The sequence below is a fragment of the Leptodactylus fuscus genome, unplaced genomic scaffold (genome assembly GCF_031893055.1).
Source record: "Leptodactylus fuscus isolate aLepFus1 unplaced genomic scaffold, aLepFus1.hap2 HAP2_SCAFFOLD_134, whole genome shotgun sequence".
In the NCBI taxonomy this organism is placed as follows: Eukaryota; Metazoa; Chordata; class Amphibia; order Anura; family Leptodactylidae; genus Leptodactylus; species Leptodactylus fuscus.
Genome location: NW_027440156.1, coordinates 55 through 16,923, shown reverse-complemented (window position 1 = coordinate 16,923; position 16,869 = coordinate 55). Strand labels below are relative to the sequence as shown.

At 45.3% G+C, this 16,869-nt stretch overlaps 9 non-coding genes across 9 annotated transcripts; all 9 read right to left on the bottom strand.

Moving 5' to 3' along the window:
- Positions 1 to 1,047: 1,047 nt before the first annotated feature.
- LOC142187118 (U2 spliceosomal RNA) lies at positions 1,048 to 1,238 on the bottom strand. Its single transcript, XR_012712485.1, has one exon. It is a non-coding gene; the product is annotated as a U2 spliceosomal RNA (small nuclear RNA).
- Positions 1,239 to 2,873: 1,635 nt separating this feature from the next.
- On the bottom strand, positions 2,874 to 3,064 carry LOC142187107 (U2 spliceosomal RNA). Its single transcript, XR_012712474.1, has one exon. It is a non-coding gene; the product is annotated as a U2 spliceosomal RNA (small nuclear RNA).
- Positions 3,065 to 4,699: 1,635 nt separating this feature from the next.
- On the bottom strand, positions 4,700 to 4,890 carry LOC142187096 (U2 spliceosomal RNA). The gene has a single exon (XR_012712463.1). It is a non-coding gene; the product is annotated as a U2 spliceosomal RNA (small nuclear RNA).
- Positions 4,891 to 6,525: 1,635 nt separating this feature from the next.
- Positions 6,526 to 6,716, bottom strand: LOC142187085 (U2 spliceosomal RNA). The gene has a single exon (XR_012712452.1). It is a non-coding gene; the product is annotated as a U2 spliceosomal RNA (small nuclear RNA).
- A 1,635-nt stretch (positions 6,717 to 8,351) lies between these two features.
- LOC142187197 (U2 spliceosomal RNA) lies at positions 8,352 to 8,542 on the bottom strand. The gene has a single exon (XR_012712538.1). It is a non-coding gene; the product is annotated as a U2 spliceosomal RNA (small nuclear RNA).
- Positions 8,543 to 10,177: 1,635 nt separating this feature from the next.
- LOC142187185 (U2 spliceosomal RNA) lies at positions 10,178 to 10,368 on the bottom strand. Its single transcript, XR_012712527.1, has one exon. It is a non-coding gene; the product is annotated as a U2 spliceosomal RNA (small nuclear RNA).
- Positions 10,369 to 12,003: 1,635 nt separating this feature from the next.
- Positions 12,004 to 12,194, bottom strand: LOC142187173 (U2 spliceosomal RNA). The gene has a single exon (XR_012712516.1). It is a non-coding gene; the product is annotated as a U2 spliceosomal RNA (small nuclear RNA).
- A 1,635-nt stretch (positions 12,195 to 13,829) lies between these two features.
- LOC142187162 (U2 spliceosomal RNA) lies at positions 13,830 to 14,020 on the bottom strand. The gene has a single exon (XR_012712505.1). It is a non-coding gene; the product is annotated as a U2 spliceosomal RNA (small nuclear RNA).
- A 1,635-nt stretch (positions 14,021 to 15,655) lies between these two features.
- Positions 15,656 to 15,846, bottom strand: LOC142187079 (U2 spliceosomal RNA). Its single transcript, XR_012712446.1, has one exon. It is a non-coding gene; the product is annotated as a U2 spliceosomal RNA (small nuclear RNA).
- Positions 15,847 to 16,869: the final 1,023 nt, after the last annotated feature.

Genomic DNA, 16,869 nt, shown 5'->3' with positions numbered 1-16,869 from the left:
TGTAAGAGCAGTAGGAGTCTCGGTGCTGATTCACCAGCCATTCCCACTTGGTGGTATCTGCGTGACCAGTGCCAATATATTTGGACTGGAGGTGCTCCAGCTGGCTGTGGATAGTGTACCGATCTGTCATGGTGTGTGAGGTCTGCACCAAAAGGTGAACAGGGTGATAGCCAATGCGTTTGGCATCACAGTAGGGCCCACGGCCCCACCTCTACACTTCTCAGCACATCGCTGTCTGCTTGGTACATTTTTGTCGTCATCAAAGCAAGTCCAAAAAATGCTAGACAGAGAAAATTTCCGAAACCGTACGAAGAATGTTCCTCTTGTACAGCGAAACAGATCAAATCCAGTTGCCACTACTGTCACTCAGCGATGCACAGCGCTTGCTGCAAATCTGCATAAACCCTGCCTGCATGTCAGTCTGTCTCCGGAGCAAGCAGGCAGCCACAAGAGGGCAACAAGCACTGCGAAATAAGAAGAAGAGGAGGAGGACGACAACAACAGCAGCAGTAATAGCAGTAGCAGTAGCATCAAGTTGTGCAAAATCCAGGTACAAGTGCAAAGCAATTTCTCTTGCTTGCCTCAGAAATTTTAATACTCCATTCTCTTCCACGGAAAAAAAGTTTTCAAGTCAGCAGGAAAATCTGAAACAAAATGAAGAAACCAAAATGAAAATAAATAAATTTGGACAAAAGAAAAAACAATTACCAAAAATTACAATGATAACAATACATCATATTTATATAGCGCCAACACATTCCGCAGCGCTGTACAATTTGTCAGGTTAATTTACAGACAACAATATACATTACAAAACTAGTCATTTCACACAATGCAGAAACTGAGGGCCCTGCTCGCAAGAGCTGACAATCTAAGAGGTAGAAGGGGTGACACAAAATTATTGAACCAAAAAAAATAAATAAAATTCGGAAATACAAATAGGATTTCTCATCTAATTCTTCTGATTTGTTGCAAGACATTGAAATGCCAGCAAGCAAGCAGCAGAAGGAAAAAAGAAATTCTTTTTCTATTTTTCAACCAAATTAAGAGGGGTGCACCGGTCCTGGAGATACTGCAATACCAGGTCAATGCGTGGAGTGGACAGAGCAAGCTCTATTTCCATCTCCCTGTTCCAAAAATCCATTTAATATATGGTCCCCAGATAGGGGACGTATCAGATATTAAACTGATAAGAACAGATACTACACTTGATCTTAGCCAAAAGGCCGAGAAGCGATAACCCAAAAATTGGACGCACCCGAGCGGCGCCCCCCGGAAGCAACGTGCACTGCCAAAGGAGAAGGAAGAACAGCTAGCAACCTGGTCAGCAACTCTCACACCCAGGCAAGAAACACAGGTGCACAGCATTACCACAGTCAGCCAATCAATGGTTAATCACTACAGGAAAGTGACCACAGGTGATAGTAGAACTTTGGCGGCAAGGACTCGGCAGTGCACTGCCTTCGCAGCAGGCAAATCTGCATCAGGCCCGCCTCTGCATTAGACCACACCCACTAAAACGTACTTCACGAAGAGTTTGTTTGCTTTTCCTCGAAACACAGCTTCTACGGTTTAATTCCCAAAAAATAGAAAAGGAATACATTACATCACAAAATTGGGGCCCCCACAAGAAGAGAGTGAGTGGGGGGAATAGGAAAGCAAGCAGGGAGAAGAAGAAGAAGGATGGCTCTGGCTCTAAGACTCGTCAGGTTTGTCCACCGGAGGCCCGCACGGCTGGAGCATCTTCTCCATCAAATTGAAGCGCACACGGGCCTTGCTCTCGTTCTCAGCTACAGCAAAGTAGTTCAGCAGGTCAAAGTGGCCCATGTAAGAGCAGTAGGAGTCTCGGTGCTGATTCACCAGCCATTCCCACTTGGTGGTATCTGCGTGACCAGTGCCAATATATTTGGACTGGAGGTGCTCCAGCTGGCTGTGGATAGTGTACCGATCTGTCATGGTGTGTGAGGTCTGCACCAAAAGGTGAACAGGGTGATAGCCAATGCGTTTGGCATCACAGTAGGGCCCACGGCCCCACCTCTACACTTCTCAGCACATCGCTGTCTGCTTGGTACATTTTTGTCGTCATCAAAGCAAGTCCAAAAAATGCTAGACAGAGAAAATTTCCGAAACCGTACGAAGAATGTTCCTCTTGTACAGCGAAACAGATCAAATCCAGTTGCCACTACTGTCACTCAGCGATGCACAGCGCTTGCTGCAAATCTGCATAAACCCTGCCTGCATGTCAGTCTGTCTCCGGAGCAAGCAGGCAGCCACAAGAGGGCAACAAGCACTGCGAAATAAGAAGAAGAGGAGGAGGACGACAACAACAGCAGCAGTAATAGCAGTAGCAGTAGCATCAAGTTGTGCAAAATCCAGGTACAAGTGCAAAGCAATTTCTCTTGCTTGCCTCAGAAATTTTAATACTCCATTCTCTTCCACGGAAAAAAAGTTTTCAAGTCAGCAGGAAAATCTGAAACAAAATGAAGAAACCAAAATGAAAATAAATAAATTTGGACAAAAGAAAAAACAATTACCAAAAATTACAATGATAACAATACATCATATTTATATAGCGCCAACACATTCCGCAGCGCTGTACAATTTGTCAGGTTAATTTACAGACAACAATATACATTACAAAACTAGTCATTTCACACAATGCAGAAACTGAGGGCCCTGCTCGCAAGAGCTGACAATCTAAGAGGTAGAAGGGGTGACACAAAATTATTGAACCAAAAAAAATAAATAAAATTCGGAAATACAAATAGGATTTCTCATCTAATTCTTCTGATTTGTTGCAAGACATTGAAATGCCAGCAAGCAAGCAGCAGAAGGAAAAAAGAAATTCTTTTTCTATTTTTCAACCAAATTAAGAGGGGTGCACCGGTCCTGGAGATACTGCAATACCAGGTCAATGCGTGGAGTGGACAGAGCAAGCTCTATTTCCATCTCCCTGTTCCAAAAATCCATTTAATATATGGTCCCCAGATAGGGGACGTATCAGATATTAAACTGATAAGAACAGATACTACACTTGATCTTAGCCAAAAGGCCGAGAAGCGATAACCCAAAAATTGGACGCACCCGAGCGGCGCCCCCCGGAAGCAACGTGCACTGCCAAAGGAGAAGGAAGAACAGCTAGCAACCTGGTCAGCAACTCTCACACCCAGGCAAGAAACACAGGTGCACAGCATTACCACAGTCAGCCAATCAATGGTTAATCACTACAGGAAAGTGACCACAGGTGATAGTAGAACTTTGGCGGCAAGGACTCGGCAGTGCACTGCCTTCGCAGCAGGCAAATCTGCATCAGGCCCGCCTCTGCATTAGACCACACCCACTAAAACGTACTTCACGAAGAGTTTGTTTGCTTTTCCTCGAAACACAGCTTCTACGGTTTAATTCCCAAAAAATAGAAAAGGAATACATTACATCACAAAATTGGGGCCCCCACAAGAAGAGAGTGAGTGGGGGGAATAGGAAAGCAAGCAGGGAGAAGAAGAAGAAGGATGGCTCTGGCTCTAAGACTCGTCAGGTTTGTCCACCGGAGGCCCGCACGGCTGGAGCATCTTCTCCATCAAATTGAAGCGCACACGGGCCTTGCTCTCGTTCTCAGCTACAGCAAAGTAGTTCAGCAGGTCAAAGTGGCCCATGTAAGAGCAGTAGGAGTCTCGGTGCTGATTCACCAGCCATTCCCACTTGGTGGTATCTGCGTGACCAGTGCCAATATATTTGGACTGGAGGTGCTCCAGCTGGCTGTGGATAGTGTACCGATCTGTCATGGTGTGTGAGGTCTGCACCAAAAGGTGAACAGGGTGATAGCCAATGCGTTTGGCATCACAGTAGGGCCCACGGCCCCACCTCTACACTTCTCAGCACATCGCTGTCTGCTTGGTACATTTTTGTCGTCATCAAAGCAAGTCCAAAAAATGCTAGACAGAGAAAATTTCCGAAACCGTACGAAGAATGTTCCTCTTGTACAGCGAAACAGATCAAATCCAGTTGCCACTACTGTCACTCAGCGATGCACAGCGCTTGCTGCAAATCTGCATAAACCCTGCCTGCATGTCAGTCTGTCTCCGGAGCAAGCAGGCAGCCACAAGAGGGCAACAAGCACTGCGAAATAAGAAGAAGAGGAGGAGGACGACAACAACAGCAGCAGTAATAGCAGTAGCAGTAGCATCAAGTTGTGCAAAATCCAGGTACAAGTGCAAAGCAATTTCTCTTGCTTGCCTCAGAAATTTTAATACTCCATTCTCTTCCACGGAAAAAAAGTTTTCAAGTCAGCAGGAAAATCTGAAACAAAATGAAGAAACCAAAATGAAAATAAATAAATTTGGACAAAAGAAAAAACAATTACCAAAAATTACAATGATAACAATACATCATATTTATATAGCGCCAACACATTCCGCAGCGCTGTACAATTTGTCAGGTTAATTTACAGACAACAATATACATTACAAAACTAGTCATTTCACACAATGCAGAAACTGAGGGCCCTGCTCGCAAGAGCTGACAATCTAAGAGGTAGAAGGGGTGACACAAAATTATTGAACCAAAAAAAATAAATAAAATTCGGAAATACAAATAGGATTTCTCATCTAATTCTTCTGATTTGTTGCAAGACATTGAAATGCCAGCAAGCAAGCAGCAGAAGGAAAAAAGAAATTCTTTTTCTATTTTTCAACCAAATTAAGAGGGGTGCACCGGTCCTGGAGATACTGCAATACCAGGTCAATGCGTGGAGTGGACAGAGCAAGCTCTATTTCCATCTCCCTGTTCCAAAAATCCATTTAATATATGGTCCCCAGATAGGGGACGTATCAGATATTAAACTGATAAGAACAGATACTACACTTGATCTTAGCCAAAAGGCCGAGAAGCGATAACCCAAAAATTGGACGCACCCGAGCGGCGCCCCCCGGAAGCAACGTGCACTGCCAAAGGAGAAGGAAGAACAGCTAGCAACCTGGTCAGCAACTCTCACACCCAGGCAAGAAACACAGGTGCACAGCATTACCACAGTCAGCCAATCAATGGTTAATCACTACAGGAAAGTGACCACAGGTGATAGTAGAACTTTGGCGGCAAGGACTCGGCAGTGCACTGCCTTCGCAGCAGGCAAATCTGCATCAGGCCCGCCTCTGCATTAGACCACACCCACTAAAACGTACTTCACGAAGAGTTTGTTTGCTTTTCCTCGAAACACAGCTTCTACGGTTTAATTCCCAAAAAATAGAAAAGGAATACATTACATCACAAAATTGGGGCCCCCACAAGAAGAGAGTGAGTGGGGGGAATAGGAAAGCAAGCAGGGAGAAGAAGAAGAAGGATGGCTCTGGCTCTAAGACTCGTCAGGTTTGTCCACCGGAGGCCCGCACGGCTGGAGCATCTTCTCCATCAAATTGAAGCGCACACGGGCCTTGCTCTCGTTCTCAGCTACAGCAAAGTAGTTCAGCAGGTCAAAGTGGCCCATGTAAGAGCAGTAGGAGTCTCGGTGCTGATTCACCAGCCATTCCCACTTGGTGGTATCTGCGTGACCAGTGCCAATATATTTGGACTGGAGGTGCTCCAGCTGGCTGTGGATAGTGTACCGATCTGTCATGGTGTGTGAGGTCTGCACCAAAAGGTGAACAGGGTGATAGCCAATGCGTTTGGCATCACAGTAGGGCCCACGGCCCCACCTCTACACTTCTCAGCACATCGCTGTCTGCTTGGTACATTTTTGTCGTCATCAAAGCAAGTCCAAAAAATGCTAGACAGAGAAAATTTCCGAAACCGTACGAAGAATGTTCCTCTTGTACAGCGAAACAGATCAAATCCAGTTGCCACTACTGTCACTCAGCGATGCACAGCGCTTGCTGCAAATCTGCATAAACCCTGCCTGCATGTCAGTCTGTCTCCGGAGCAAGCAGGCAGCCACAAGAGGGCAACAAGCACTGCGAAATAAGAAGAAGAGGAGGAGGACGACAACAACAGCAGCAGTAATAGCAGTAGCAGTAGCATCAAGTTGTGCAAAATCCAGGTACAAGTGCAAAGCAATTTCTCTTGCTTGCCTCAGAAATTTTAATACTCCATTCTCTTCCACGGAAAAAAAGTTTTCAAGTCAGCAGGAAAATCTGAAACAAAATGAAGAAACCAAAATGAAAATAAATAAATTTGGACAAAAGAAAAAACAATTACCAAAAATTACAATGATAACAATACATCATATTTATATAGCGCCAACACATTCCGCAGCGCTGTACAATTTGTCAGGTTAATTTACAGACAACAATATACATTACAAAACTAGTCATTTCACACAATGCAGAAACTGAGGGCCCTGCTCGCAAGAGCTGACAATCTAAGAGGTAGAAGGGGTGACACAAAATTATTGAACCAAAAAAAATAAATAAAATTCGGAAATACAAATAGGATTTCTCATCTAATTCTTCTGATTTGTTGCAAGACATTGAAATGCCAGCAAGCAAGCAGCAGAAGGAAAAAAGAAATTCTTTTTCTATTTTTCAACCAAATTAAGAGGGGTGCACCGGTCCTGGAGATACTGCAATACCAGGTCAATGCGTGGAGTGGACAGAGCAAGCTCTATTTCCATCTCCCTGTTCCAAAAATCCATTTAATATATGGTCCCCAGATAGGGGACGTATCAGATATTAAACTGATAAGAACAGATACTACACTTGATCTTAGCCAAAAGGCCGAGAAGCGATAACCCAAAAATTGGACGCACCCGAGCGGCGCCCCCCGGAAGCAACGTGCACTGCCAAAGGAGAAGGAAGAACAGCTAGCAACCTGGTCAGCAACTCTCACACCCAGGCAAGAAACACAGGTGCACAGCATTACCACAGTCAGCCAATCAATGGTTAATCACTACAGGAAAGTGACCACAGGTGATAGTAGAACTTTGGCGGCAAGGACTCGGCAGTGCACTGCCTTCGCAGCAGGCAAATCTGCATCAGGCCCGCCTCTGCATTAGACCACACCCACTAAAACGTACTTCACGAAGAGTTTGTTTGCTTTTCCTCGAAACACAGCTTCTACGGTTTAATTCCCAAAAAATAGAAAAGGAATACATTACATCACAAAATTGGGGCCCCCACAAGAAGAGAGTGAGTGGGGGGAATAGGAAAGCAAGCAGGGAGAAGAAGAAGAAGGATGGCTCTGGCTCTAAGACTCGTCAGGTTTGTCCACCGGAGGCCCGCACGGCTGGAGCATCTTCTCCATCAAATTGAAGCGCACACGGGCCTTGCTCTCGTTCTCAGCTACAGCAAAGTAGTTCAGCAGGTCAAAGTGGCCCATGTAAGAGCAGTAGGAGTCTCGGTGCTGATTCACCAGCCATTCCCACTTGGTGGTATCTGCGTGACCAGTGCCAATATATTTGGACTGGAGGTGCTCCAGCTGGCTGTGGATAGTGTACCGATCTGTCATGGTGTGTGAGGTCTGCACCAAAAGGTGAACAGGGTGATAGCCAATGCGTTTGGCATCACAGTAGGGCCCACGGCCCCACCTCTACACTTCTCAGCACATCGCTGTCTGCTTGGTACATTTTTGTCGTCATCAAAGCAAGTCCAAAAAATGCTAGACAGAGAAAATTTCCGAAACCGTACGAAGAATGTTCCTCTTGTACAGCGAAACAGATCAAATCCAGTTGCCACTACTGTCACTCAGCGATGCACAGCGCTTGCTGCAAATCTGCATAAACCCTGCCTGCATGTCAGTCTGTCTCCGGAGCAAGCAGGCAGCCACAAGAGGGCAACAAGCACTGCGAAATAAGAAGAAGAGGAGGAGGACGACAACAACAGCAGCAGTAATAGCAGTAGCAGTAGCATCAAGTTGTGCAAAATCCAGGTACAAGTGCAAAGCAATTTCTCTTGCTTGCCTCAGAAATTTTAATACTCCATTCTCTTCCACGGAAAAAAAGTTTTCAAGTCAGCAGGAAAATCTGAAACAAAATGAAGAAACCAAAATGAAAATAAATAAATTTGGACAAAAGAAAAAACAATTACCAAAAATTACAATGATAACAATACATCATATTTATATAGCGCCAACACATTCCGCAGCGCTGTACAATTTGTCAGGTTAATTTACAGACAACAATATACATTACAAAACTAGTCATTTCACACAATGCAGAAACTGAGGGCCCTGCTCGCAAGAGCTGACAATCTAAGAGGTAGAAGGGGTGACACAAAATTATTGAACCAAAAAAAATAAATAAAATTCGGAAATACAAATAGGATTTCTCATCTAATTCTTCTGATTTGTTGCAAGACATTGAAATGCCAGCAAGCAAGCAGCAGAAGGAAAAAAGAAATTCTTTTTCTATTTTTCAACCAAATTAAGAGGGGTGCACCGGTCCTGGAGATACTGCAATACCAGGTCAATGCGTGGAGTGGACAGAGCAAGCTCTATTTCCATCTCCCTGTTCCAAAAATCCATTTAATATATGGTCCCCAGATAGGGGACGTATCAGATATTAAACTGATAAGAACAGATACTACACTTGATCTTAGCCAAAAGGCCGAGAAGCGATAACCCAAAAATTGGACGCACCCGAGCGGCGCCCCCCGGAAGCAACGTGCACTGCCAAAGGAGAAGGAAGAACAGCTAGCAACCTGGTCAGCAACTCTCACACCCAGGCAAGAAACACAGGTGCACAGCATTACCACAGTCAGCCAATCAATGGTTAATCACTACAGGAAAGTGACCACAGGTGATAGTAGAACTTTGGCGGCAAGGACTCGGCAGTGCACTGCCTTCGCAGCAGGCAAATCTGCATCAGGCCCGCCTCTGCATTAGACCACACCCACTAAAACGTACTTCACGAAGAGTTTGTTTGCTTTTCCTCGAAACACAGCTTCTACGGTTTAATTCCCAAAAAATAGAAAAGGAATACATTACATCACAAAATTGGGGCCCCCACAAGAAGAGAGTGAGTGGGGGGAATAGGAAAGCAAGCAGGGAGAAGAAGAAGAAGGATGGCTCTGGCTCTAAGACTCGTCAGGTTTGTCCACCGGAGGCCCGCACGGCTGGAGCATCTTCTCCATCAAATTGAAGCGCACACGGGCCTTGCTCTCGTTCTCAGCTACAGCAAAGTAGTTCAGCAGGTCAAAGTGGCCCATGTAAGAGCAGTAGGAGTCTCGGTGCTGATTCACCAGCCATTCCCACTTGGTGGTATCTGCGTGACCAGTGCCAATATATTTGGACTGGAGGTGCTCCAGCTGGCTGTGGATAGTGTACCGATCTGTCATGGTGTGTGAGGTCTGCACCAAAAGGTGAACAGGGTGATAGCCAATGCGTTTGGCATCACAGTAGGGCCCACGGCCCCACCTCTACACTTCTCAGCACATCGCTGTCTGCTTGGTACATTTTTGTCGTCATCAAAGCAAGTCCAAAAAATGCTAGACAGAGAAAATTTCCGAAACCGTACGAAGAATGTTCCTCTTGTACAGCGAAACAGATCAAATCCAGTTGCCACTACTGTCACTCAGCGATGCACAGCGCTTGCTGCAAATCTGCATAAACCCTGCCTGCATGTCAGTCTGTCTCCGGAGCAAGCAGGCAGCCACAAGAGGGCAACAAGCACTGCGAAATAAGAAGAAGAGGAGGAGGACGACAACAACAGCAGCAGTAATAGCAGTAGCAGTAGCATCAAGTTGTGCAAAATCCAGGTACAAGTGCAAAGCAATTTCTCTTGCTTGCCTCAGAAATTTTAATACTCCATTCTCTTCCACGGAAAAAAAGTTTTCAAGTCAGCAGGAAAATCTGAAACAAAATGAAGAAACCAAAATGAAAATAAATAAATTTGGACAAAAGAAAAAACAATTACCAAAAATTACAATGATAACAATACATCATATTTATATAGCGCCAACACATTCCGCAGCGCTGTACAATTTGTCAGGTTAATTTACAGACAACAATATACATTACAAAACTAGTCATTTCACACAATGCAGAAACTGAGGGCCCTGCTCGCAAGAGCTGACAATCTAAGAGGTAGAAGGGGTGACACAAAATTATTGAACCAAAAAAAATAAATAAAATTCGGAAATACAAATAGGATTTCTCATCTAATTCTTCTGATTTGTTGCAAGACATTGAAATGCCAGCAAGCAAGCAGCAGAAGGAAAAAAGAAATTCTTTTTCTATTTTTCAACCAAATTAAGAGGGGTGCACCGGTCCTGGAGATACTGCAATACCAGGTCAATGCGTGGAGTGGACAGAGCAAGCTCTATTTCCATCTCCCTGTTCCAAAAATCCATTTAATATATGGTCCCCAGATAGGGGACGTATCAGATATTAAACTGATAAGAACAGATACTACACTTGATCTTAGCCAAAAGGCCGAGAAGCGATAACCCAAAAATTGGACGCACCCGAGCGGCGCCCCCCGGAAGCAACGTGCACTGCCAAAGGAGAAGGAAGAACAGCTAGCAACCTGGTCAGCAACTCTCACACCCAGGCAAGAAACACAGGTGCACAGCATTACCACAGTCAGCCAATCAATGGTTAATCACTACAGGAAAGTGACCACAGGTGATAGTAGAACTTTGGCGGCAAGGACTCGGCAGTGCACTGCCTTCGCAGCAGGCAAATCTGCATCAGGCCCGCCTCTGCATTAGACCACACCCACTAAAACGTACTTCACGAAGAGTTTGTTTGCTTTTCCTCGAAACACAGCTTCTACGGTTTAATTCCCAAAAAATAGAAAAGGAATACATTACATCACAAAATTGGGGCCCCCACAAGAAGAGAGTGAGTGGGGGGAATAGGAAAGCAAGCAGGGAGAAGAAGAAGAAGGATGGCTCTGGCTCTAAGACTCGTCAGGTTTGTCCACCGGAGGCCCGCACGGCTGGAGCATCTTCTCCATCAAATTGAAGCGCACACGGGCCTTGCTCTCGTTCTCAGCTACAGCAAAGTAGTTCAGCAGGTCAAAGTGGCCCATGTAAGAGCAGTAGGAGTCTCGGTGCTGATTCACCAGCCATTCCCACTTGGTGGTATCTGCGTGACCAGTGCCAATATATTTGGACTGGAGGTGCTCCAGCTGGCTGTGGATAGTGTACCGATCTGTCATGGTGTGTGAGGTCTGCACCAAAAGGTGAACAGGGTGATAGCCAATGCGTTTGGCATCACAGTAGGGCCCACGGCCCCACCTCTACACTTCTCAGCACATCGCTGTCTGCTTGGTACATTTTTGTCGTCATCAAAGCAAGTCCAAAAAATGCTAGACAGAGAAAATTTCCGAAACCGTACGAAGAATGTTCCTCTTGTACAGCGAAACAGATCAAATCCAGTTGCCACTACTGTCACTCAGCGATGCACAGCGCTTGCTGCAAATCTGCATAAACCCTGCCTGCATGTCAGTCTGTCTCCGGAGCAAGCAGGCAGCCACAAGAGGGCAACAAGCACTGCGAAATAAGAAGAAGAGGAGGAGGACGACAACAACAGCAGCAGTAATAGCAGTAGCAGTAGCATCAAGTTGTGCAAAATCCAGGTACAAGTGCAAAGCAATTTCTCTTGCTTGCCTCAGAAATTTTAATACTCCATTCTCTTCCACGGAAAAAAAGTTTTCAAGTCAGCAGGAAAATCTGAAACAAAATGAAGAAACCAAAATGAAAATAAATAAATTTGGACAAAAGAAAAAACAATTACCAAAAATTACAATGATAACAATACATCATATTTATATAGCGCCAACACATTCCGCAGCGCTGTACAATTTGTCAGGTTAATTTACAGACAACAATATACATTACAAAACTAGTCATTTCACACAATGCAGAAACTGAGGGCCCTGCTCGCAAGAGCTGACAATCTAAGAGGTAGAAGGGGTGACACAAAATTATTGAACCAAAAAAAATAAATAAAATTCGGAAATACAAATAGGATTTCTCATCTAATTCTTCTGATTTGTTGCAAGACATTGAAATGCCAGCAAGCAAGCAGCAGAAGGAAAAAAGAAATTCTTTTTCTATTTTTCAACCAAATTAAGAGGGGTGCACCGGTCCTGGAGATACTGCAATACCAGGTCAATGCGTGGAGTGGACAGAGCAAGCTCTATTTCCATCTCCCTGTTCCAAAAATCCATTTAATATATGGTCCCCAGATAGGGGACGTATCAGATATTAAACTGATAAGAACAGATACTACACTTGATCTTAGCCAAAAGGCCGAGAAGCGATAACCCAAAAATTGGACGCACCCGAGCGGCGCCCCCCGGAAGCAACGTGCACTGCCAAAGGAGAAGGAAGAACAGCTAGCAACCTGGTCAGCAACTCTCACACCCAGGCAAGAAACACAGGTGCACAGCATTACCACAGTCAGCCAATCAATGGTTAATCACTACAGGAAAGTGACCACAGGTGATAGTAGAACTTTGGCGGCAAGGACTCGGCAGTGCACTGCCTTCGCAGCAGGCAAATCTGCATCAGGCCCGCCTCTGCATTAGACCACACCCACTAAAACGTACTTCACGAAGAGTTTGTTTGCTTTTCCTCGAAACACAGCTTCTACGGTTTAATTCCCAAAAAATAGAAAAGGAATACATTACATCACAAAATTGGGGCCCCCACAAGAAGAGAGTGAGTGGGGGGAATAGGAAAGCAAGCAGGGAGAAGAAGAAGAAGGATGGCTCTGGCTCTAAGACTCGTCAGGTTTGTCCACCGGAGGCCCGCACGGCTGGAGCATCTTCTCCATCAAATTGAAGCGCACACGGGCCTTGCTCTCGTTCTCAGCTACAGCAAAGTAGTTCAGCAGGTCAAAGTGGCCCATGTAAGAGCAGTAGGAGTCTCGGTGCTGATTCACCAGCCATTCCCACTTGGTGGTATCTGCGTGACCAGTGCCAATATATTTGGACTGGAGGTGCTCCAGCTGGCTGTGGATAGTGTACCGATCTGTCATGGTGTGTGAGGTCTGCACCAAAAGGTGAACAGGGTGATAGCCAATGCGTTTGGCATCACAGTAGGGCCCACGGCCCCACCTCTACACTTCTCAGCACATCGCTGTCTGCTTGGTACATTTTTGTCGTCATCAAAGCAAGTCCAAAAAATGCTAGACAGAGAAAATTTCCGAAACCGTACGAAGAATGTTCCTCTTGTACAGCGAAACAGATCAAATCCAGTTGCCACTACTGTCACTCAGCGATGCACAGCGCTTGCTGCAAATCTGCATAAACCCTGCCTGCATGTCAGTCTGTCTCCGGAGCAAGCAGGCAGCCACAAGAGGGCAACAAGCACTGCGAAATAAGAAGAAGAGGAGGAGGACGACAACAACAGCAGCAGTAATAGCAGTAGCAGTAGCATCAAGTTGTGCAAAATCCAGGTACAAGTGCAAAGCAATTTCTCTTGCTTGCCTCAGAAATTTTAATACTCCATTCTCTTCCACGGAAAAAAAGTTTTCAAGTCAGCAGGAAAATCTGAAACAAAATGAAGAAACCAAAATGAAAATAAATAAATTTGGACAAAAGAAAAAACAATTACCAAAAATTACAATGATAACAATACATCATATTTATATAGCGCCAACACATTCCGCAGCGCTGTACAATTTGTCAGGTTAATTTACAGACAACAATATACATTACAAAACTAGTCATTTCACACAATGCAGAAACTGAGGGCCCTGCTCGCAAGAGCTGACAATCTAAGAGGTAGAAGGGGTGACACAAAATTATTGAACCAAAAAAAATAAATAAAATTCGGAAATACAAATAGGATTTCTCATCTAATTCTTCTGATTTGTTGCAAGACATTGAAATGCCAGCAAGCAAGCAGCAGAAGGAAAAAAGAAATTCTTTTTCTATTTTTCAACCAAATTAAGAGGGGTGCACCGGTCCTGGAGATACTGCAATACCAGGTCAATGCGTGGAGTGGACAGAGCAAGCTCTATTTCCATCTCCCTGTTCCAAAAATCCATTTAATATATGGTCCCCAGATAGGGGACGTATCAGATATTAAACTGATAAGAACAGATACTACACTTGATCTTAGCCAAAAGGCCGAGAAGCGATAACCCAAAAATTGGACGCACCCGAGCGGCGCCCCCCGGAAGCAACGTGCACTGCCAAAGGAGAAGGAAGAACAGCTAGCAACCTGGTCAGCAACTCTCACACCCAGGCAAGAAACACAGGTGCACAGCATTACCACAGTCAGCCAATCAATGGTTAATCACTACAGGAAAGTGACCACAGGTGATAGTAGAACTTTGGCGGCAAGGACTCGGCAGTGCACTGCCTTCGCAGCAGGCAAATCTGCATCAGGCCCGCCTCTGCATTAGACCACACCCACTAAAACGTACTTCACGAAGAGTTTGTTTGCTTTTCCTCGAAACACAGCTTCTACGGTTTAATTCCCAAAAAATAGAAAAGGAATACATTACATCACAAAATTGGGGCCCCCACAAGAAGAGAGTGAGTGGGGGGAATAGGAAAGCAAGCAGGGAGAAGAAGAAGAAGGATGGCTCTGGCTCTAAGACTCGTCAGGTTTGTCCACCGGAGGCCCGCACGGCTGGAGCATCTTCTCCATCAAATTGAAGCGCACACGGGCCTTGCTCTCGTTCTCAGCTACAGCAAAGTAGTTCAGCAGGTCAAAGTGGCCCATGTAAGAGCAGTAGGAGTCTCGGTGCTGATTCACCAGCCATTCCCACTTGGTGGTATCTGCGTGACCAGTGCCAATATATTTGGACTGGAGGTGCTCCAGCTGGCTGTGGATAGTGTACCGATCTGTCATGGTGTGTGAGGTCTGCACCAAAAGGTGAACAGGGTGATAGCCAATGCGTTTGGCATCACAGTAGGGCCCACGGCCCCACCTCTACACTTCTCAGCACATCGCTGTCTGCTTGGTACATTTTTGTCGTCATCAAAGCAAGTCCAAAAAATGCTAGACAGAGAAAATTTCCGAAACCGTACGAAGAATGTTCCTCTTGTACAGCGAAACAGATCAAATCCAGTTGCCACTACTGTCACTCAGCGATGCACAGCGCTTGCTGCAAATCTGCATAAACCCTGCCTGCATGTCAGTCTGTCTCCGGAGCAAGCAGGCAGCCACAAGAGGGCAACAAGCACTGCGAAATAAGAAGAAGAGGAGGAGGACGACAACAACAGCAGCAGTAATAGCAGTAGCAGTAGCATCAAGTTGTGCAAAATCCAGGTACAAGTGCAAAGCAATTTCTCTTGCTTGCCTCAGAAATTTTAATACTCCATTCTCTTCCACGGAAAAAAAGTTTTCAAGTCAGCAGGAAAATCTGAAACAAAATGAAGAAACCAAAATGAAAATAAATAAATTTGGACAAAAGAAAAAACAATTACCAAAAATTACAATGATAACAATACATCATATTTATATAGCGCCAACACATTCCGCAGCGCTGTACAATTTGTCAGGTTAATTTACAGACAACAATATACATTACAAAACTAGTCATTTCACACAATGCAGAAACTGAGGGCCCTGCTCGCAAGAGCTGACAATCTAAGAGGTAGAAGGGGTGACACAAAATTATTGAACCAAAAAAAATAAATAAAATTCGGAAATACAAATAGGATTTCTCATCTAATTCTTCTGATTTGTTGCAAGACATTGAAATGCCAGCAAGCAAGCAGCAGAAGGAAAAAAGAAATTCTTTTTCTATTTTTCAACCAAATTAAGAGGGGTGCACCGGTCCTGGAGATACTGCAATACCAGGTCAATGCGTGGAGTGGACAGAGCAAGCTCTATTTCCATCTCCCTGTTCCAAAAATCCATTTAATATATGGTCCCCAGATAGGGGACGTATCAGATATTAAACTGATAAGAACAGATACTACACTTGATCTTAGCCAAAAGGCCGAGAAGCGATAACCCAAAAATTGGACGCACCCGAGCGGCGCCCCCCGGAAGCAACGTGCACTGCCAAAGGAGAAGGAAGAACAGCTAGCAACCTGGTCAGCAACTCTCACACCCAGGCAAGAAACACAGGTGCACAGCATTACCACAGTCAGCCAATCAATGGTTAATCACTACAGGAAAGTGACCACAGGTGATAGTAGAACTTTGGCGGCAAGGACTCGGCAGTGCACTGCCTTCGCAGCAGGCAAATCTGCATCAGGCCCGCCTCTGCATTAGACCACACCCACTAAAACGTACTTCACGAAGAGTTTGTTTGCTTTTCCTCGAAACACAGCTTCTACGGTTTAATTCCCAAAAAATAGAAAAGGAATACATTACATCACAAAATTGGGGCCCCCACAAGAAGAGAGTGAGTGGGGGGAATAGGAAAGCAAGCAGGGAGAAGAAGAAGAAGGATGGCTCTGGCTCTAAGACTCGTCAGGTTTGTCCACCGGAGGCCCGCACGGCTGGAGCATCTTCTCCATCAAATTGAAGCGCACACGGGCCTTGCTCTCGTTCTCAGCTACAGCAAAGTAGTTCAGCAGGTCAAAGTGGCCCATGTAAGAGCAGTAGGAGTCTCGGTGCTGATTCACCAGCCATTCCCACTTGGTGGTATCTGCGTGACCAGTGCCAATATATTTGGACTGGAGGTGCTCCAGCTGGCTGTGGATAGTGTACCGATCTGTCATGGTGTGTGAGGTCTGCACCAAAAGGTGAACAGGGTGATAGCCAATGCGTTTGGCATCACAGTAGGGCCCACGGCCCCACCTCTACACTTCTCAGCACATCGCTGTCTGCTTGGTACATTTTTGTCGTCATCAAAGCAAGTCCAAAAAATGCTAGACAGAGAAAATTTCCGAAACCGTACGAAGAATGTTCCTCTTGTACAGCGAAACAGATCAAATCCAGTTGCCACTACTGTCACTCAGCGATGCACAGCGCTTGCTGCAAATCTGCATAAACCCTGCCTGCATGTCAGTCTGTCTCCGGAGCA